This window comes from Gopherus evgoodei, chromosome 4 (assembly GCF_007399415.2).
Source record: "Gopherus evgoodei ecotype Sinaloan lineage chromosome 4, rGopEvg1_v1.p, whole genome shotgun sequence".
Classification (NCBI taxonomy): domain Eukaryota; kingdom Metazoa; phylum Chordata; order Testudines; family Testudinidae; genus Gopherus; species Gopherus evgoodei.
This window is the reverse complement of record NC_044325.1, coordinates 126380221-126398856: the sequence shown is the minus strand read 5'-3', so window position 1 is coordinate 126398856 and position 18636 is coordinate 126380221. Positions and strand designations below refer to the sequence as shown.

General features: G+C 46.9%; 1 protein-coding gene and 1 non-coding gene across 2 annotated transcripts in view; one reads left to right on the top strand and one right to left on the bottom strand.

The window, feature by feature from the left end:
- LOC115650666 (zinc finger protein 501-like) overlaps positions 1-18636 on the top strand; it is a 1041190-nt gene that overhangs the window by 81758 nt on the left and 940796 nt on the right. The window lies entirely within an intron of this gene.
- On the bottom strand, positions 16391-16463 carry TRNAV-AAC. Its single transcript has one exon. It is a non-coding gene; the product is annotated as a tRNA-Val (tRNA).

Sequence of the window (18636 nt, the reverse complement as noted above, 5' to 3'; positions counted from 1 at the left end):
TTCCTTATCCACTTTCTCAACATCACTCATGACTTTATATACCTCTATCATATCCCCCCTTAGTCTCCTCTTTTCCAAGCTGAAGAGTCCTAGCCTCTTTAATCTTTCCTCATATGAGACCCTCTCCAAATCCCTAATCATTTTAGTTGCCCTTTTCTGAAGCTTTTCTAGTGCCAGTATACCTTTTTTGAGATGAGACCACATCTGTACACAGTATTCGAGATGTGGGCATACCATGGATTTATATAAGGGCAATAATATATTCTCAGTCTTATTCTCTATCCCCTTTTTAATGATTCCTAACATCCTGTTTGCTTTTTTGGCCGCCTCTGCACTCTGCATGGACATCTTCAGAGAACTATCCAGGATGACTCCAAGATCTTTTTCCTGACTCATTGTAGCTAAATTAGTCCCATCATATTGTATGTAGATTTGGGGTTATTTTTTCCAGTATGCATTACTTTACATTTATCCACATTAAATTTCATTTGCCATTTTGTTGCCCAATCACTTAGTTTTGTGAGACCTTTTTGAAGTTCTTCACAGTCTGCTTTGCTCTTAACTATCTTGAGCAGTCTAGTATCATCTGCGAAGTTTGCCACCTTACTTTTTACCCCTTTCTCCAGATCATTTATGAATAAGTTGAATAGGATTGGTCCGAGGACTGACCCTTGGGGAAGGAACACCACTAGTTACCCCTCTCCATTCTGAAAATTTACCATTAATTCCTACCCTTTGTTCCTTGTCTTTTAACCAGTTCTCAATCCATGAAAGGACCTTCCCTTTTATTCCATGACAGCTTAATTTATGTAAGAGCCTTTGGTGTGGGACCTTGTCAAAGGCTTTCTGGAAATCTAAGTACACTATGTCCACTGGATCCCGCTTGTCCACATGTTTGTTGACCCCTTCAAAGAACTCTAATAGATTACTAAGACACGATTTCCCTTCACCGAAATCATGTTGACTATTGCTCAACAGTTTATGTTTTTCTATGTGTCTGACAATTTTATTCTTAACTATTGTTTCGACTAATTTGCCCGGTACTGACGTTAGACTTACTGGCCTGTAATTGCTGGGATCACCTCTAGCGCCCTTTTTAAATATTGGTGTTACATTAGCTAACTTCCAGTCACTGGGCTCAGAAGCCGGTTTAAAAGACAGGTTACAAACCTTAGTTAATAGTTCCGCAACTTCACATTTGAGTTCTTTCAGAACTCTTGGGCGAATGCCATCTGGTCCTGGTAACTTGTTTATGTTGAGTTTATCAATTAATTCCAAAACCTCCTCTAGTGACACTTCAATCTGTGACACTTCCTCAGATTTGTCACCTACAAAAGCCGGCTCAGGTCTGGGAATCTCCCTAACATCCTCAGCCGTGAGGAGTGAAGCAAAGAATCCATTTAGTTTCTCTGCAATGACTTTATCATCTTTAAGCGATCCTTTTGTATGTCGATCATCAAGGGGTCCCACTGGTTGTTTAGCAGGCTTCCTGCTGCTGATGTACTTAAAAAACATTTTGTTATTACCTTTGGAGTTTTTGGCTAGCCGTTCTTTAAACTCCTCTTTGGCTTTTCTTATTACACTCTTGCACTTAATTTGGCAGTGTTTATGCTCCGTTCTATTTGCCTCACTAGGCTATGCTGGGGGAAGCTAAAACCAAGGGACCTGTTATAATGAATCAGCATCCCACTAGGTGGTATCAACCCCCTCTCTGGGTTTCTGTCCCAGAAATATTGTCAGCTCAATGATTTTTCCCCTGACAGAGCCTCCAGCTTATAAACAGAAGAGGTGGAGAGGATTGCCCTGGGATAAATGAAAGCAGAGGAGAATTGCTCCTCTGGTGATTTTTTATTTTGCTCCTGTGATACTGATGGAGGAATCAGAAGCATAATTTGAGTTTGTGATACCATGTCATCCATTTTTGGGGCTCAGCTTGTGACACTGAGCACAGGAGATCCTTCACTCTCTGTTCTTGTCCCTTCAGGGCAATGGAGAATATACCAATGTCTGACAGGCCCCATCCAACAATACAAGAAACTGAAATGCACAGAAAGTTTCTTACCATAGGATTCCTTGACCAGGCCGGGGGAAAAGTTTTGCCAGAACACTTGGTTATAATATCCCTCCCTGACCTTAAATGAAAAGCAAGGAGATAACTCTCAGAGCACATAACCACAGCTTATAAGTTTCACATTCTACACCGTCAATGTACCCTTCTCCCTCTGTCATGGTATAACCTCCACTATGAACCTTAGCGTCCAAAAGATGGGGACCAGTATGAATCCCCCTAAGCTTAATTACCAGCTTAGATCTTGTAGTGCTGCCACCAACCAGGACTTGTAGTGTCTGGTACACTCTGGTCCCCTCAAAACCTTCTCAGAGGACCCCAAGACCCAGACCCCCTGGATCTTACACAAGGAAAGTAAACCCTTTCCCCCATCGTTGCCTCTCCCAGGCTTTCCCTCCCTGGGTTACCCTGGAAGATCACTGTGATTCAAACTCCTTGAATCTTAAAACAGAGAGGAATGCACCTTCCCCACTTCTCTTCCCCCCCCCAAGAGGTAATACAGATTCAAGCTCCATGAATCTAAAACAGAGGAATTCCACCTTCCCCCCTCCCTTCTCTCTCCCTGTCTCCCACCAATTCCCTGGTGAGTACAGACTCAATTCCCTTGAGCCTCAACAAGGGGAAAAATCAATTAGGTCTTAAAAAGAAAAGCTTTTAATAAAAGAAAGAAAAAAGTAAAAGTTGTCTCTGTAATTAAGATGGCAAAGGTTACAGGGTCTTTCAGCTTATAGACACTAGAGAGAAGCCTTCCCCCCAGCACAAATACAAATTAAAATCCTTCCAGCAAAATACACATTTGCAAATAAAGAAAACAATAAAAAAGACTAAACCGCCTTTCTACTTGTACTTACTATTTGAACAGAAAATTAGAGAGCCTGTAGGTACGTCTGGTCACTCTCAGAACCCAGAGAGAATAACAGACAAACAACACAAAACAAAGACTTCCCTCCACCGAGATTTGAAAGTATCTTGTCTTCTGATTGGTCCTCTGGTCAGGTGGTCCAGGTTCACTGCTTGTAACCCTTTACAGGTAAAAGAGACATTAACCCTTAACTATCTGTTTATGACACCCTCCCCCTCTATATTGACCAGCCAAGCCCCCTCAAGCCACGCCAAGACTTTTCTGGGTAAGGAGCTTGGAATTTACCTAGCTAGGGGCTCTAAATGCACCACTTCTGAAGATGTTTGAATTCCCTCCAACTTCTCTCATACAAATGCTAAATAGTTTGTGGTGTAATGTTACAGGAGAGGTTGAAATTAGGCTATTTCTTCAGCTAGAAGACAATGATTGTGTCAGGAGTGGGATGTGAATGCGCACGTACATATGGAGCCTAGAACAACAAATGACAGAAAGACACAACCTAGCATCTGACAGGTTAGACCACACAGCCAGCCTTATGAGGTTAGTTAAGTGCTTTATCAATCTTAGTTTTCTTTAACTTCCTCTGAACTCTTCAGGGAGGCAGAGATGGTACATCTCTTTCAACTTCTAGAGACCTTCTGAAGCAGAGATGATTTTCATATGTAGTCTCCCTGCTCACTTTTTAAGTGAATAAAAGATGGTTGCTAGCATTCTGAGAAAGTAATGGTGAACCTCAAATTCCTGCATGGTGGGCCAGATGGCCAAGCAACCAGCACCCACCACTGCTACCACCTTTTGTTTTCAAAATAGCTCAGCCCACAGTGTGTTCAGACTTTCTGAAAACCTGGCCAAAATTTTTGTTGCCTAAATGGGATCTGAGTTATTCTGAAAATCTGGCTCTAGGGGTGGGTGTGAGACCTTCTGAAAGTTCTGGCCTATGTGTCCGGAAGCTCTAAGAACCTTCAGAAACTTGATCATGTGCTAGAACCTGCTAGTTCCTTCTGTAGAACTCAGCAGAGATTTTCTTATTCACTTGCAATCACAATGTTTCATCTTGATCCCAAGTTTAGGTACCAACAAAATGCCTTTATTGTATTTTTACATGCAATGTGAAACCAACACTCCTAGTTAGGCAGAGGGATAGAAGTAGGTCTGCCACTAAACCACATTTCCTTTCATCAGTAGTTACCTGAGCAAGGTAGTAACCAGTGGGCAACAGGTGAAAGGCCCATTGTCCATGCTTAGAACACTTCAGCAACTAGACCTCAGGAATGGACGTGACTAATGATCAGTTTCTCCAGGATGGTTATTTCCAAAGACTGATATATAGAGTGAGATGAAAGTTTTTTGGATGAATATTTTATTTGCTGAAATATTTTGGTTGAACCAAAATGTTTTTTTTAATTTTGTTTCAGCAAGAAAATTGGAAAAAATATTCATCTTGGGTCAACCTGAATGTCTATTACTGTTATTAGAAGGTTGGTTAGGCTAGCCATCAAGGGGGGAAATAATTCGCACATGCCTGTTTGTGTAAAAGGGCATGCAGCCTGGACTTTCAGGTGCATAGTGGAAACGTGCCCATATTCTGTTACTAGTCAGTGGGAAGCTTTGATTTTTATATGGTCTCCCAAGCCCTTCCTAACATCATGTAGAAGAAAGGGGAAACCGGAAAAACAATGGATTTGTTTAAATTGCCAGTGAAAAATAACTTAAGATTTTTTGATATAAGCTCACTTTCCCCTGACTGGGAATTGAACCCAGGCCATGGCAGTAAAAGTGCCAAATACTAACCACTAGGCCACCACAGAAGTGACAACAGAATTTTTCTTCTCACTTATGCTACACTTTCTTAAACATTTCTCTCCAATGTCTGAAGCAGCTCCATTGGCCACTCCCTGAGGGGCTAAGAGCAGAGACTTCAGGAACCCCTGTGCTAAGGGTCACAACCTGAGCCCAACCCAAGCCACTGAGACAAACTCAAATGATGCTTCCTCCAGCCCGATCACAGAGCAACATAAAGAAAACCCAGGAAGAACAACCCTCCTCTGCCTTCATTTACTCCATTGCAACTCTCTCAGCAGCCCACTCTTGAGGGAAGGACACTGAGCTGATAGGAGCTTTGGCATAGAGACCAAGAGAGGGGTGTTGCTTTCCCTCACTGTCAGCTGATCACATTCTGACTCTGTGTAACAGGGCTCTGAGCTTTGCCATCTTGTGAGTTCTGTGTCCTCAACTAGCAGCCAAAGTGCTGAACTCCCTAGACCCTTCTGCTGGGAGAATGGTGATTGCATAACAGCTGCAAGCCCTTTTTCCCTTCTCCTTGTCCTCCCCAGCCCTTCCCCACAAATGGTTCTATCATGCGCTGGAGGAATCTAAGGACCTGTAGGTTTCCCTTACAAACCTCTTAAGGCAAACAGTGATTCCTTTCTCTGACACTCCTGGGCCTGGGCTTCTTCTGAGTTTTTCCCCAGGGGGCCTGATTCCCTGTGAAAATGCTTGTAGCACCAGCTTGTCTTCTCCCTCTCTGGGAGCTGAGAAGCTTTTTCAGACTCTCCCCCACTAGATGAGTCCAACAGCACCTCTAAATTTCACCCTCCCACCCTGGTTACTCTGACCAGCTGATGGCGACAGCATGCTAAATCAACCCCAGCTCTCTGGTCTACTGGTCCCAGTCTTGTTAACTGTTGAAAATGGGCCACAGACACCCTAACTGAATTGGCCTCATTAGCACTGACCCCCCTACTCTGTAAGGCAACTTCCATCTTTTCATGTGCTGTGTATTTGAACCTGCCTACTGTATTGTCCACTCCAGGCATCTGATTAAGTGCGTTTTAGCCCACCAAAGCTTATGCCCAAATAAATTTGTTAGTCTCTAAGGGGCCACAAGGAATCCTTGTTTTTTAAAGGAAATAATGTTATTTCAAAAGGGAAAAGTGGTCTCAGGGGAGAGGCAGAGAGGTGTGGGTGGTTGGCAGGGCAGGTCTCAGGGGAGGGGCAGAGAGGTGTGAGTGGCAGGCAGGATGGGTGTCACGGGATGGACAGAGAGGTGTGGGTGGCAGGCAGGATGGGTGTCATGGGAGGGGCAGAGAGGTGTGGGTGGTGGGCAGACCTTGGGGCAGAGGGTGTAGAGGCACGAGCAGCAGGCAAGGAGGCCTCAGGGGAGGAGAGGAGCAAGCAAAAGGTAGACCAACAGTTATCAGCGAAAGAGGCAGAGAGGAGGCGGGAAGTGGCCAAAAGGGAGCAAGGGTGGAGAGCAAGCAACACGGGGTGGAGTGGGGGAGCCGTGCTAGAATTTGCGTACTGATGGCTCCCCAACTTCTGGGGAGCTTCCAGCTCTCACACCCAGCCACCCTAATGCAAGAGTCATGGGCCACCTATTCTCTGAGTCTTCACTAAGCCTGCATCTCCCCAAGCTGTGTTGATGGGAGAAGCCCTCCTGTTGACACAGTGCTATCTACACCAGGGTTACTTTAATAAAAGTGCATTGCTCAGGGTGGGGGAGTATCATTTTAAAAGTCTTGATCTGTTGAACATTAATATCTTGTTGGATTGTGTGTGCTACCATTGGTTGGGAAGTTATGAAGTTTGCTCTCTGTGCGTTACTGAGATATGTTATGAGTTTAGGAAATGCCCACCACCAGCCTTTCAGGTGCGAGAAGGGAGGAGCCAGACTCACTGTTGTCCCATTGAAGGTATCCACACTCCCAAGGACTATCCCAGGAACCGTGTACAATGCAGACTACTTCGAGATAGCACAGAGACAATGGACACTGCTTGACTCACATCATAGCAAAGAAGCTTCCTAGCAAGTCAGAAGAAACTATGAAAGAGGGGAAGAGACATCATGACATGGCCTCTCTCCCCTACAACTCAACAGCTGGAAACACACCTGGAGGACAAAGACTGAACTGATTCAGAAAGCAGAAGAGAAAAATAATAATACATTCAAACTAAATTCCCCAAACAGACTAGTATTGGTATTTCAGCAGAAAATTTTCAGTTTGGGGAATTTTGTTTTCCCAGTCAGACCTTGCCAAGGGAAGCAGGGAGAAAATGTTTAAGTTGCCTCCTTCAGAACAGCTTGGCCTAGACACTAGCTGTGGTTCACTGTTGTGGCCTTGCTCAGGATGGGAGTATTTTAATTATTTGGGGTGGTCCCAGGGTGTGGGGGAGAGATGATGAGGATGTTACCTTTTGCGATAAAAACTAAGAAATACAGGACTAGAGAATTTTTATTTTTTTTTAGAAATCTGGGATTTAGACTTTTTTTTTTAAAGCAGCAAGGGTGTCTGAGTTTCTCAGAAGTTGTTTTTTTTTTTTGCGGAAAGCAACATTGTTTGATCTGTCATTGTACAAAGGGGGAGATGGTTGTCTATAAAGGAGGTGTGAAGACAAAAAGCATCCAACGAGGAGAGGATTTGAACCCATTCATGAAGAGAACAATGGATTAATAGCTAAGCATCTTAGCCACTACCTCAGCAGAACTGTCAAGGAAAGGACAGTAGGAGCCCCCTAGCAGGAAGTGAGAGCTCCTCCAACCCTGGGGCTGACATGAGGGAGACTTTTCCAGGGGGGCCCAATTTGGCTGGGGCCCCTAGTCATGGGACCCACTGCCCCCTTGGCGACGCAAGTTTTGGGGAGGCTGAGCCCCCCTGAGCCTCCATTACGAGCCACCCAGGCTACCACTGCTCAGTGTGTGGCCAGTCTCCCTGTGTTCTCTGCTGTTTGTGCTGGAGAGCCTGGCCGGCCTTAGGAGTGGGGCCCACTGGCAGCCGCCTAGGGCTCAAGGACGTCAAAGGGCACCGTGTGGCAGTGCAAAGGTGCTCACTGCTCTCCCCTGCCCCAGTGCTCCTCCATGGCCCCATAGAGAGTTGGGGGGAGCAAGGAGCAACAGTATGTGCTCCATGCATCCTGGTCACTGTCTCCACCCGGGCTGTGCTGTGAGGGGAGCATCAGAAGTCGCTGCTCTCTGCCCTCCCCTTATGCCGCCCGGCTGAGGAAGGTGACCTGGATGCAGTGAGCTCGGATGATGTCGCTTTTCGTCCCCCCCCAGCGCCTTGGGGTGCCCAGAGGAGCAGCGTTCCATGGAGGAGTGGGCAGCAAAGCCAGCTGCTCCATGCACACAGGTTAGTGTCCCCACATGGGTGTAGGAGGGGGTGCAGGGGTTAGGGGTGAAGGGGGTGCAGGAGAGGGGCAATGGTTGGAGGCACAGGAGGGGCACAGGGGTTAGGATCAAGGGGGTGCAGGAGGGGGCAGTGGCTGGAGGCACAGAAGGGGAGTGCAGGAGTTAAGGGCAAAGGGGATACAGTGTTGGGGTTAGGGCACAGGAGGGGACAGGAGTTAGGGGGAAGGAGGCGCAAGGGTTGGGAGTGCAGGAGCTAGTGGTAAAAGGGGAGGAGGATCATCCAAGGGCAATGGGGAAGTGCCAAAATACAAGTTTTCCCCAGGGCACCATTTCCACTAACGCTGGTCCTTGATATCATTTCTTGCTGGGAGTGGGAGGGGAGAGAGATGAGACGTTTTCTCTGTGTTTCTTTCCTCTCCATTTTCTGCTCCTTCCTTCAATTCCAGAAACCTACCTTGTATTTCAGACTGTGCAGTGATGCCCTCCCCACCCCAGGACTCTGGAGCAGAAAGATCCCAGGAGCTGAGGGTGAATCCAGGGGTGAGTAGCTGGCAGGAAGGAGTCCTAGCAGCTCTTCTGGGAGTGCAGGTGAGGAATGACTCCCCCTTCTCTAGATTCTCCAGCCATTGCCCCTCTGGGGAGCAGGGAGGGTTGTATGATAAATTCCATCCAACTCCCCCTTTGATCCAAGCCCAGGGACGTCTCAGCTCTGCACGATCCTCTTGGCAGCACCAAACAAGGGATGTTTTCCACTGCCCAGGAGACCTCAGCCAGGGACTGATGTTCTGGAAATATGTTGGGAAAGGGACTGTATGAATTCCCAAGGCAGGGAATGAAGAATCTACAGCAACATCATTAACCACAAACACACTCTAACCATGCTCCAGCCAGTAGGGAAATGGGCAGGAATTCTTGCTGTTCAGCCATGGCCGCACTTACAGAGCTGCACAGCAGTGCGTGTGCTGGGGAAGCTGGTCTGAGCAAACAATTGGAAATGACCCTTCAGTGAGAATAGAATTATAGTGTAGAAAGGCCCTTGTGTTAAGTGGTTGTGGCTGAGGGCTTAGGGAACTGGGCTATGACACCATAGGGATCTTTCTGTGGAGGTTTGAGTCTTACCAGCAAGGGAAAGCTGGTTGGTGTGTGGTGTCTTCACAGCTGCACTTTCAGTGATGCAGGTTTCTCTATCCCATTGTTCCATGGGCATCCTACTAGATTGCCAGCTGCCTTTCAACTGCAGTGTGGAGACTGTGTGTGGGGAGAGACCGTGTGTGTGTTGAGGCAGATAGGAGTGGATCATTATTATCCCTACTTGAAAGAGGGAGAAGCTAAGGCTGAGAAAGGAGAATTGAGTTGTCTTAGGTCACACAGTCAGTCAGTGGCAGAGTTGGGACTAGGACTCAAGAGCCCTGATTTTCAAACTGACCATCAGATCTTGAATTTCATACATTGAATGACCTGAATAAAGTGCTCTCACATGAGCTCCAGACCAACAACAGTGTACAGTAATTATTCAGCAAGTATTTGAGGAGAATTGCAAAGTTAGAGAGAATCATGAACTGCTCAGAGACAATTAATGCAGAGAAGCAGCAAAATTCATCAAACGTGACTAGTTATGACTTATTTACTTGGGCTTAAGAGAGAACAACAAGGACCTGAGTCTCCTCCCTGTCAATAACCCCCTGTTCAGCCAATCAGGGTAGAGACTGAGGACGGGAGGATGAGGGTTCTCACCAGAGAGCCCAAAGGATGGCCCAGGTCACCGGTGGGGATCACTGCCCAAGCACTACTTCAGCCCCACATTTTTGGGTGGACTTCCCACAGAGGGACCTGCAGAGCACTCTCCCGCAACACACACACACACACCCCTCCTGGTGTTGGGAGGGGAACAGGAGAAACGACAAAAGAAGCAAGAGACAAAGAGAAAGGAGGGAGGAATGGATGGAGGAAAAGGTGAAACGAAAAGGACAAACCCTAATGTCCCCAGTGATTCTAAGGGATAAAATCCCAGGCGCAGAATAAAATTCTGCCTCCTTAAGCTTGTATTTTCCATGCCTAGAATTCAACTCTCACCAGATAGATCAGACTGAACAGGTTTCAAACTCCAGGAGGCTCTTACCTTCTAAACAGTGACGGCGCTTTTCTAGTCAAATCAATTAAAGGGAAGAAGAACACTCGAAATTAATCAACTTTATGGCCAGAAGAGACCATTAGAGCATCTAATCTGACCCCCTGCATATCACAGGCCTCCTGTATGACACAACAGCTACTTTTGGGGCAAACACATTCCAGAAAGGCATTTAGTCTTCATTAAATGACATCAGGAAATGGTGAATCCACCACTTTCCTTGGTAGCTTGTTCCCGTGGTGAATCATCCTCACTGTTGACTATTTGTGCCTTAGTTGTAATAGGAATTTGTCTCTTTTCACCTTCCAGCCACTGGGTCTTGTTATGCCTTTCTCTGCTAGACTAAAGAGCCCTTTAATAGCCAATCTTTTCTCTCTATTTAGGCACTTCAACACTTCAATGAAGTCACCTTTCAATCTTCTTTTGATAAGCTAAACAGGTTGAGCTCTTTCAATAGCTTACTAGAAGGCTTTTTTCTCCAGCCCTCAGAACATTTGGTGGCTCTTTGCTGCACCAGCTCCAATTTCACAACATCTTTTTCAAATGAGGACACCAAAACTGGAGGCAGTATTCCAGTATCAGTCTCACTGATGCCATGTCACCTCCTGTGATGTTATTGACATAATCTGTAACTATAGATCACTGTTGCAACCACTCATATACTTGCAGCCAATATTGTAGAAAGGTTGTCGTATAAGGGATCTATGGAGAGGTTATGATTGGCTGATTATAATTATGCTATCTCTACATGTGTATCATTTTTGTAGTTGATGTTATGAATATTGGCTCTATGCTGCAGATATTTCAAACTTGTGCTATGCTTCCTGGGAACACTCCAGCCAGACAAGTTGGTGTTAGTTCTGCCTAGTTAGTTCTGCTTGATGGCTCATTAAGGACCATGAGTTATACAACTGACCCACTGAGAGAAGGCAGATACGCCTTGTGACTCAGCAAGGTATGCAGGGACCTGCCTCTGGACAGAACTTCAAGGTTTTTCTATGCCACGTGCTGGATAGAGTGTTCTTGGGACAAAGAAAGCAAAGACCACATGGCAAGAGACTAGAAAAGGATGCCTCATCTCCATCTTGTCTTCAATCCTGCTTCATACCTCTGGAGGGACTTTGCTACAAACTGAAGTTCTCTATAAAGAACTGAATGACCCATCCCAGCTGTGGATGGACTCCAGAGACTTGATTTGAACCTGCAGTTTATTCCATCACTGCTACAAGCTCGAACCAAGAACTTTGCCATTACTGGATATGAAGAGTTCAAATCCATGTGCATTTTATAGAACAACCTGGTCTATGGATTGTGCCAGCTCTTTTCCAGATCCAAAGTCCATAGTATGGTCAAGGGACCAGAGGCCTAGCAAATAGTGATCAGCTAAGAGAAAGCTGGGTAAACAGAAAGCCTTGCGTGCTAAGATAGGCCTGGTCAGCAAATTGCCCAGTGTTGGAGCTAAGAACTAAATAATTGTGTCTTATTCAGAGTTGCAGATTGAACAAAGAATCTCTTTTCCTATTCTGTTAGTCTCTTCTGTAGGGAGACGTTCTTCTCACAGATCCAACCTTGAGTTTGAGAAGTTGGTACATGTCAGTATAAGATATGGCATCCTTCCACCTCCCTTCCAAGAGACCAGTGCCTTGCCTTTAGACACACAGAAAACAATCTTTATTGCTATATGTTTTCACTGTTTCTTTGCTTTAACCCCTAGGAATGTACCTGTTGGACAATCAAAAAAGTTGCTCCATTCCTATGGACCTCAAATCAGAATTCAACATAGATATTTTATACTACTAACATTTTTTCAAAGTATTAATTAAATGTTAACTTGCTAACTTGAGACCATTGATGGAGACATTATGTAACCTGTTAACCATTGGCTACTGTGCTATCTTGTATTGGTGCAAAACCTATTCCAGGGTGTGGAACTGCCTACCCCGTCACTTTCCTCCGCCTATGGAAAACTATATATTCTATTGTAATCAATTGATTGGCAGCGTCTCTGAGCCTAATAAGCAAGGTGACACTCCGCCAGTGCTGTGTGTAATAAACTCCTATTCTTGACCTCTGCACGGTGTAGATTTATGTCCTTCACAGACACCTGCTGAATAAAGAGGAGATTCAGCATCCAGCATCCAGTGGTGCCTGGCTGAATGCATCTCCTCTCCCCGCAGTTTGGGGATCTTTTGAGGAAATGGAGAAGTCTGCCTTTTCCTAGCTGTACATTGCTTGCAAAAGAAACAGGTCTTTTTGGTGACAAGTGTTGAAAGGAGCCACAAGACAAATGTGGAGACAAGAAAAACATCCCCTAACTGAACTTGCATCTGTGGATGTTGAAGCCACAATACAGAGTGCTAAATGCTGTATGACCACAGCTGGTGTCAGAAGAGTCTCTACCAAAGCCTCTTTCCACCAGCAGGGGCCTCTCTGTGCACAGAACTCCTGGTAGCTTGATGGCTGCAGGCAGTAGAGAACTCTATTTTGGCATCTCTTTGTCTCTCTTGTGATGAACATCTGCAGTGACTGTCCAAAGGCCTCTGGATAGTGGTCTTTGGGAAGAGCTGGCTGAAGAGCCTTCCTACTAACCAGGAGATCTTGGCTTGGCCTGCCAGTTCTTCCTTGCTGAACCTAGTGTCTTTATTGGCTCCTTTTTTGTATCTCTTTTCATAAAAAGAAAAGATCTGTCAGCAGAATCTTTCTAAGTGGTGGTTCAAGACAGAGAGAGCCTTCCTTGCGGCTAAGTCTTGGTGCCATAGGGCATGTCTCACCACTGCAGTGTCTCCTGTTGGCCGTCCTGGCAATTAGCTCTGGTCCACTAGTGCACCTTCATCCAGTGGCATTTGGCTGCTATCTGTTTTAGCATTAGGACTCATGTCTCTCTTAGGACTTCAGTGTCCTCTTATGGACACAGCCCTCTGGCTGTGCCCCACTCAATTCTTTCCCCCATTCCTGGGGGCAGCTGTCCTCTACCCAGACATTTGCCTCAATGGCCAGCTGCAGTCCAGGGTATAACCACCTGTGTCAATGGTGACTGAGGCAAAAGGGGTGCACCTCCAACCCCCACCATCTCTTTCCCTGGACCACTTCCCCACAGACCTAGCACCTTCCTCCATCTTTGTATCAATGCCTCAGTCTGGCAGTAGTCGGCCAGGAGGTCACTCACTCTCCCCTTACCCACCCAGCCCTACTCTGATCATGGTGCCCTCCTTCTCCTTCTCCTTCCTCCTCCAACTCCAAGGAGTGACTGATTCCTGCTGTGCTGAGCTGCCCTTTATATATGGGCTGCTCCAGCAAGCCTTCTCCTGACTGGCTCTCCCAATAAGCCCTTTCCCGACTGGCTGGGTTCTGCGCTGCCTCTGCAAGGCTGCCTTAATCTTTCTACTGCTTGTTTAGGGCAGCCACTCCACCACACTCGGAAAGCAGCAAATGAGAAATCTAGAGCTGAAGGAAAGGTTACCATGACTTAGAACTGAGCCGAGGTTGCTGCAACTGAAACACAGATCACTAACCAATATATGATCACAGTGACTGGTGGGAGAAGCACATGTTAGAAGCCCTCTGTCAACTCAGCTCTGGCTTTCTATGCACAAAGAGCCAGACACTTCAAGGTCTGCAAGTCTTGAGGGAAATGGGGAACGTCTGTACTTTGTAATTTGCAGGTGTTGTACTGGACCTTCAAATAGAACAGTTGTAAACACTTTCGTGAAGCAGGCACCATGGCTTAGCTTGTTAAAGCACCTGTCTAGTAAGCAAGTGATCCTGGGTTCAACTCTCAGTGATGCCTTGTTGTATGGCTTTTGTCTCCTCTGCTCACATTTTCCTGTGTCTTTCTACAAACCAGAAGAGACCTCCCTTGGGATCCAAGTAACTGCTTGCTAAGGAAAAGGCTTCTTTGGAGAGAGGCATTGGAAAGAATCAAATCACAAGCCTGGAGCTGATCAAAAGGCTGCTGTGTCTGGCATTGGCATGGCGGCTGAATCGACTGCAATTGCTGGAACACGAGAGCCTGTGCCACAAGTCCTTGTGATTTGCTGGAGATGTCCACACACAGAGGCCATGTCACCTTCCTTTTGATTGTCAGTCATGAGAACTGGAGCAGCTGGGAGAAAAGTCCCAGAGAGCGGCACCGCAGCTAAGTTGGCCAAGGCACCTGACAGGTAAAGTGGAGGTTAGGGATGTAGCGCCCAGTGGTGCCTTGCCAAATGTGTCTGCTCTTCCCACCGTTTGGTCAATCTTTTGAGGAAGCAGAGAAGATTGCCTCTGCCTTGCAATGCAAATACTTCCAAAAGAAACCAGTTGTTTTTTCTGACAAGTGTTGGAAGGAGGCACCTAAGAAACGTGGAGACAAGGAAAAGGTCATCGTAACTCAGTTTGCATCCACGGCTCTTGAGGCCACAACGCAGAGCAGTGAGCACTGTATGACCACAGCTGGTGACAGAAGGGGCTTTTCCAAAGGCATTTTCCACTAGCAGGGTCCTCTCTGTGTGCAGAATTCCTCATCGTTTGATGTCTGCAGGCCCTGGAGATCACTATTTGGCATCTCTCTCACTATCTCAGTGAACATCTGCTGTGGCTGTTGAAAATCTGTGATGGGACCTAGGGGATGCAACCTGAAAGGTGGTACCCCTGAGCCCTTTGTCCTACCACCAGGACTCCCTCTCACACTGTGATGCTGTGACAGGCTGCGAATCTCTGGCACATATTGCACTTACACAGACATCCACAGGTATGGGCAAATCCAACTGAGTTACATGAATGCTTCTCTCAGCCACTCACAAAACTAATGATAGAGAGCCTTCGGCCAATTCTCCCCAGCTCTGAAGCCTTGCACCCCTGGATTATACCATCTTGTCCTAGTCGGAAGCCTGATCGGTGTGAGTTTATTAAGCAGAGTCCCCCCCTCCCTCACTGTGAATAGTACATGAACCAGCCTTGTAATGGAGCTGAGATTTCCCAAGCAACTTTTCTCAAGCAAAATGCACTAGTTTAAGTACAGCATAAAACAGATTTATTAAGTACAGAAAGATGGATTTTTAGTGATTATAAGTGATAGGCATAAAAGATCAAAGAAAGTTACCAAAGAAAAATTTACAATCTAAACTTTACACCTTATTACACTAGGCAGTAGTTAGGTTATGCACACAGGAAGGCTTAATGCTCGAGCTGCAGCACATGCTGGGCAGGCTTAAGGCTGGGCTCCCCATGGCAGGAGAGAAGAAGACTGGGCCCCTGGAGGGGCAGGCTGGGGCTTCCTGGATTCCATTTGCTCACAGCCAGCCTCCCGCCCCCACTCCCAAGTCGTCCATTGTGCCCTCAGGTCGGTCAGAATGGAGCAGCGGTTTTCACTGCACCAAATCCACTCACTTATGGCTTACAGGCAACTCCCAGACCCCCCAGAGCCCACCATCTCAGCCAGAAAGGAGCCCACTCAGCCTCACCATTGCTTCTTTTCCTTCCCCCCAGGACCCCACTTCTCCTGGCCTGCAAGTAGCCATTTCTGGGATGCCAAGAGGCAGGCAAAGGGGTCTATCTCCCAGAAGCCAACCGCATCTCCATGGTTTCGGCCCTCAGAAGCGTAGGTGGGGGCTTCCTGCATCCCAGTTGCTCAAAGCCAGCCCAGCCCCCACCTCTAAAGCCATCAATCACGCAATCACGCCCCCAGAGTGGCCATAAAGAAGTAGCCATTCTCCACTTGGACTCAGCTTTGCTCGTTTTCCTTTCTCCCAGAACCATCATCCTTCTCCTGGGCTGCAAGTAGCCATCCCTGGGATGCCAAGAGGCAGGCACAGGAGTCTACCTCCAAGCAGCCAGCTCCACCTCCCCAGGCTGTGGCAGAGCGAATGGTGGTGCTCTGCTAACCCCACTTAGCTGCACCGCTTCTGCCCTGCCTTTCTCAGCTTGAATTTCCTCTTTTGCCCCATTCCTGCCTCACTGCCTCCTCTTGCAAGTCATGCAAAGGAGGCCAGCAGGAAGTGACAGCCTCTATAGGCCAACCTTCCAGGGCAGAGGAGGCCAAGCCACAAGCCTCCAAAAGGTGACATGCCTAACTGCTTTAGGTTCTCCAGGCTGACACCAAGGTGCTTTCTCCACTGACGTCAGCACCCTCTGTCATGCAGGAGTTGGAGTTATCCCAGGGATAGGCCAATAGCAGAAAAAAGAGGGCCTTCCTGGACGGCAAGGGGATCCGGGAAAAGGAAACCCGTATGTTTCTGGCTGGTTTTGAACCAGGGACCTTTTGTGTGTTAGACAAATGTGCTAATCCCTACACTACAGAAACTCCATGTATTTAGCAGGCACTCACTCTGGTATACACCAATGGGCATACCTAGAGAATGTGGTGGCAGCCCTCCAATAGGTCAGCTGGTAGAGCAGAGGACTGGAGCCAGGGCTCAGGAAGTCATCCTCATGTCACCCTTCTGACTCCGGCTTGAAGGAGAGCTTATTTTTCTTCCCCTTGCTGACAAAGAGCAAGAGATGAATGAAAGGTTAGGTGGGCCAACTCGGAGCAGAAGCCCACACTGTCTTTTCCTGCTGCATAGTCTAAAATGAGGGACTCATGGCAGATAAAGGAACTACTGCACTTTCAGAAACACCCTAGCTCTGCACACAGGGGGATAGAAGAGAACTCTAAGGTCTGGGATTGAACCAGGGACCTTTAGTTTAGTACTCATCCAACTCAACTACTTCAGCAGCTGCTAGATTACTTTCCAGCCTGCTGCTTTTCTGTCTGGGATGTTTTTGTCAGCTGTGGCACAGAGACAGGACATCATTGAGAGTGGCCCATGAAGGCAAGATTAACTTTTGTCTTCCTTGCTCGGCTTTACTCACTTCCTCGCCCTATTCCTGTCTTAGTTTCTGGGTTTCCTGAAGGCGACTGGGCCCAGCGGTATGAGGAGGAAGTTGGGGAGCTAGACCCTGGTGGCAAAAGTCCTGCCACCACTTGCCACCCCACTCTCTTCTCCCAGCTTCACATATTGGCCAACAGGGACTTGGTGCCCAGCAGTGCGACAGAAGGCAGTGGACAGAGCCATCCTCGCCTTGAAGCTCCGGCTCATTAAACCATATCTTCAATAGATGCTGGCCAATGAGAGACCGACATCACTTGCTATTTTAGCACTTGAAAATCCCATTGGCCAATCTTTAGATCTCTCTAATGTTGTGCTTCAGTTCATGAGGGCAAAGACGAGAAAAGTGACCTTTGAACTAAAGCACTAGGGTTAACATCCTAACGCTGTCTCCTATTGTAACACTATTTAATACTGGCCCTCCCTGTGCTGGTGACAGTTCCATTTCTAGATGTTAGTACATTTCAGTTACTGTTAAAATTAAAAAGTTTCTATATGCTCAGAGGAAATGAATTTGTTTTATTTGTTTATACATGGCATGAATAAATACAGGTTTACAGATCCTAGCCTGCAAATTTATCATTTTATATGACAGAGAGAATCATGCATCCAAATTGTACATCAAAATCATGAAATGAGCTACAAATGCAATAAAAAATAAGATATTCAAAAGCTTAACGTATTGGGGGGTGGGCACTGAAGACACTTCTTGCCTGGGATGCCACTTGGTCTAGGGGAGGCCCTGTCAGGGAAAGCAGGAGTTAGTTTCACATGCCTATTTTCAGGCTGTAATCTGTGGGCACCCTGCTCTGTGGGAGGGATTCCAGTAGCCCAGACTCAGGGCTGGAACAGGCCCCTGATTGAGGGGGTGGCGGCATGGTTTACAGCGCTCTGATGTCTCAGACAATGTGTCTCTCCCAAAGCCTCAGATCTGCGTCCCCAGAAGGCTCCTGCGCTGCTTCTGCTCCTTTCACATTCTATAGCAAGGAGCAGCAGCAAGGGTCAGGGATGAGCCATAGGGCACTAGGTGGGGGGCAGAGGCTTCAGGAGCCCAGAGTGTTTGCCTGTCTGGGGCATTTTGGCTGAGACCTCAGGGACACATTGTGAGGCACAATCCCAGACATCTGTATGAAAGGAGCATAAGGATGTAAGACCGGCCATACTAGGTCAGACTGGGTCCATCTAGCCCAGTGTCCTGTCTTCCCATAATGGCCAAAGCCAGGTGCTTCAGAGGCAATGAACAGAATAGGAGATCATCAAGTGATCCATCCCCTGTCACCTATTCCCAGCTTGGGGCAAACAAAGGCTCACTAGGGACACCATCCCTATCCATCCTGGCTCAGAGCATATCCTCCATGAATTGATTTAGCATTTTTTTTTAATCCTGTTAGTGTCTTGGCCTTTACAACATCCTCTGGCAAGGGGTTCCACAGGTTGACTGTGCGTTGTGGAAAAAATACTTCCATTTGTTTGTTTTAAATGTGCTACCTATTCATTTCATTTGGTGATCCCCTAGTTCTTGTGTTATAAGAAGGAATAAGTAACATTCCTTATTTACTTTCTCCACACCAGTCACGATTTTCTAGCCCTTTATCATATCCCCCC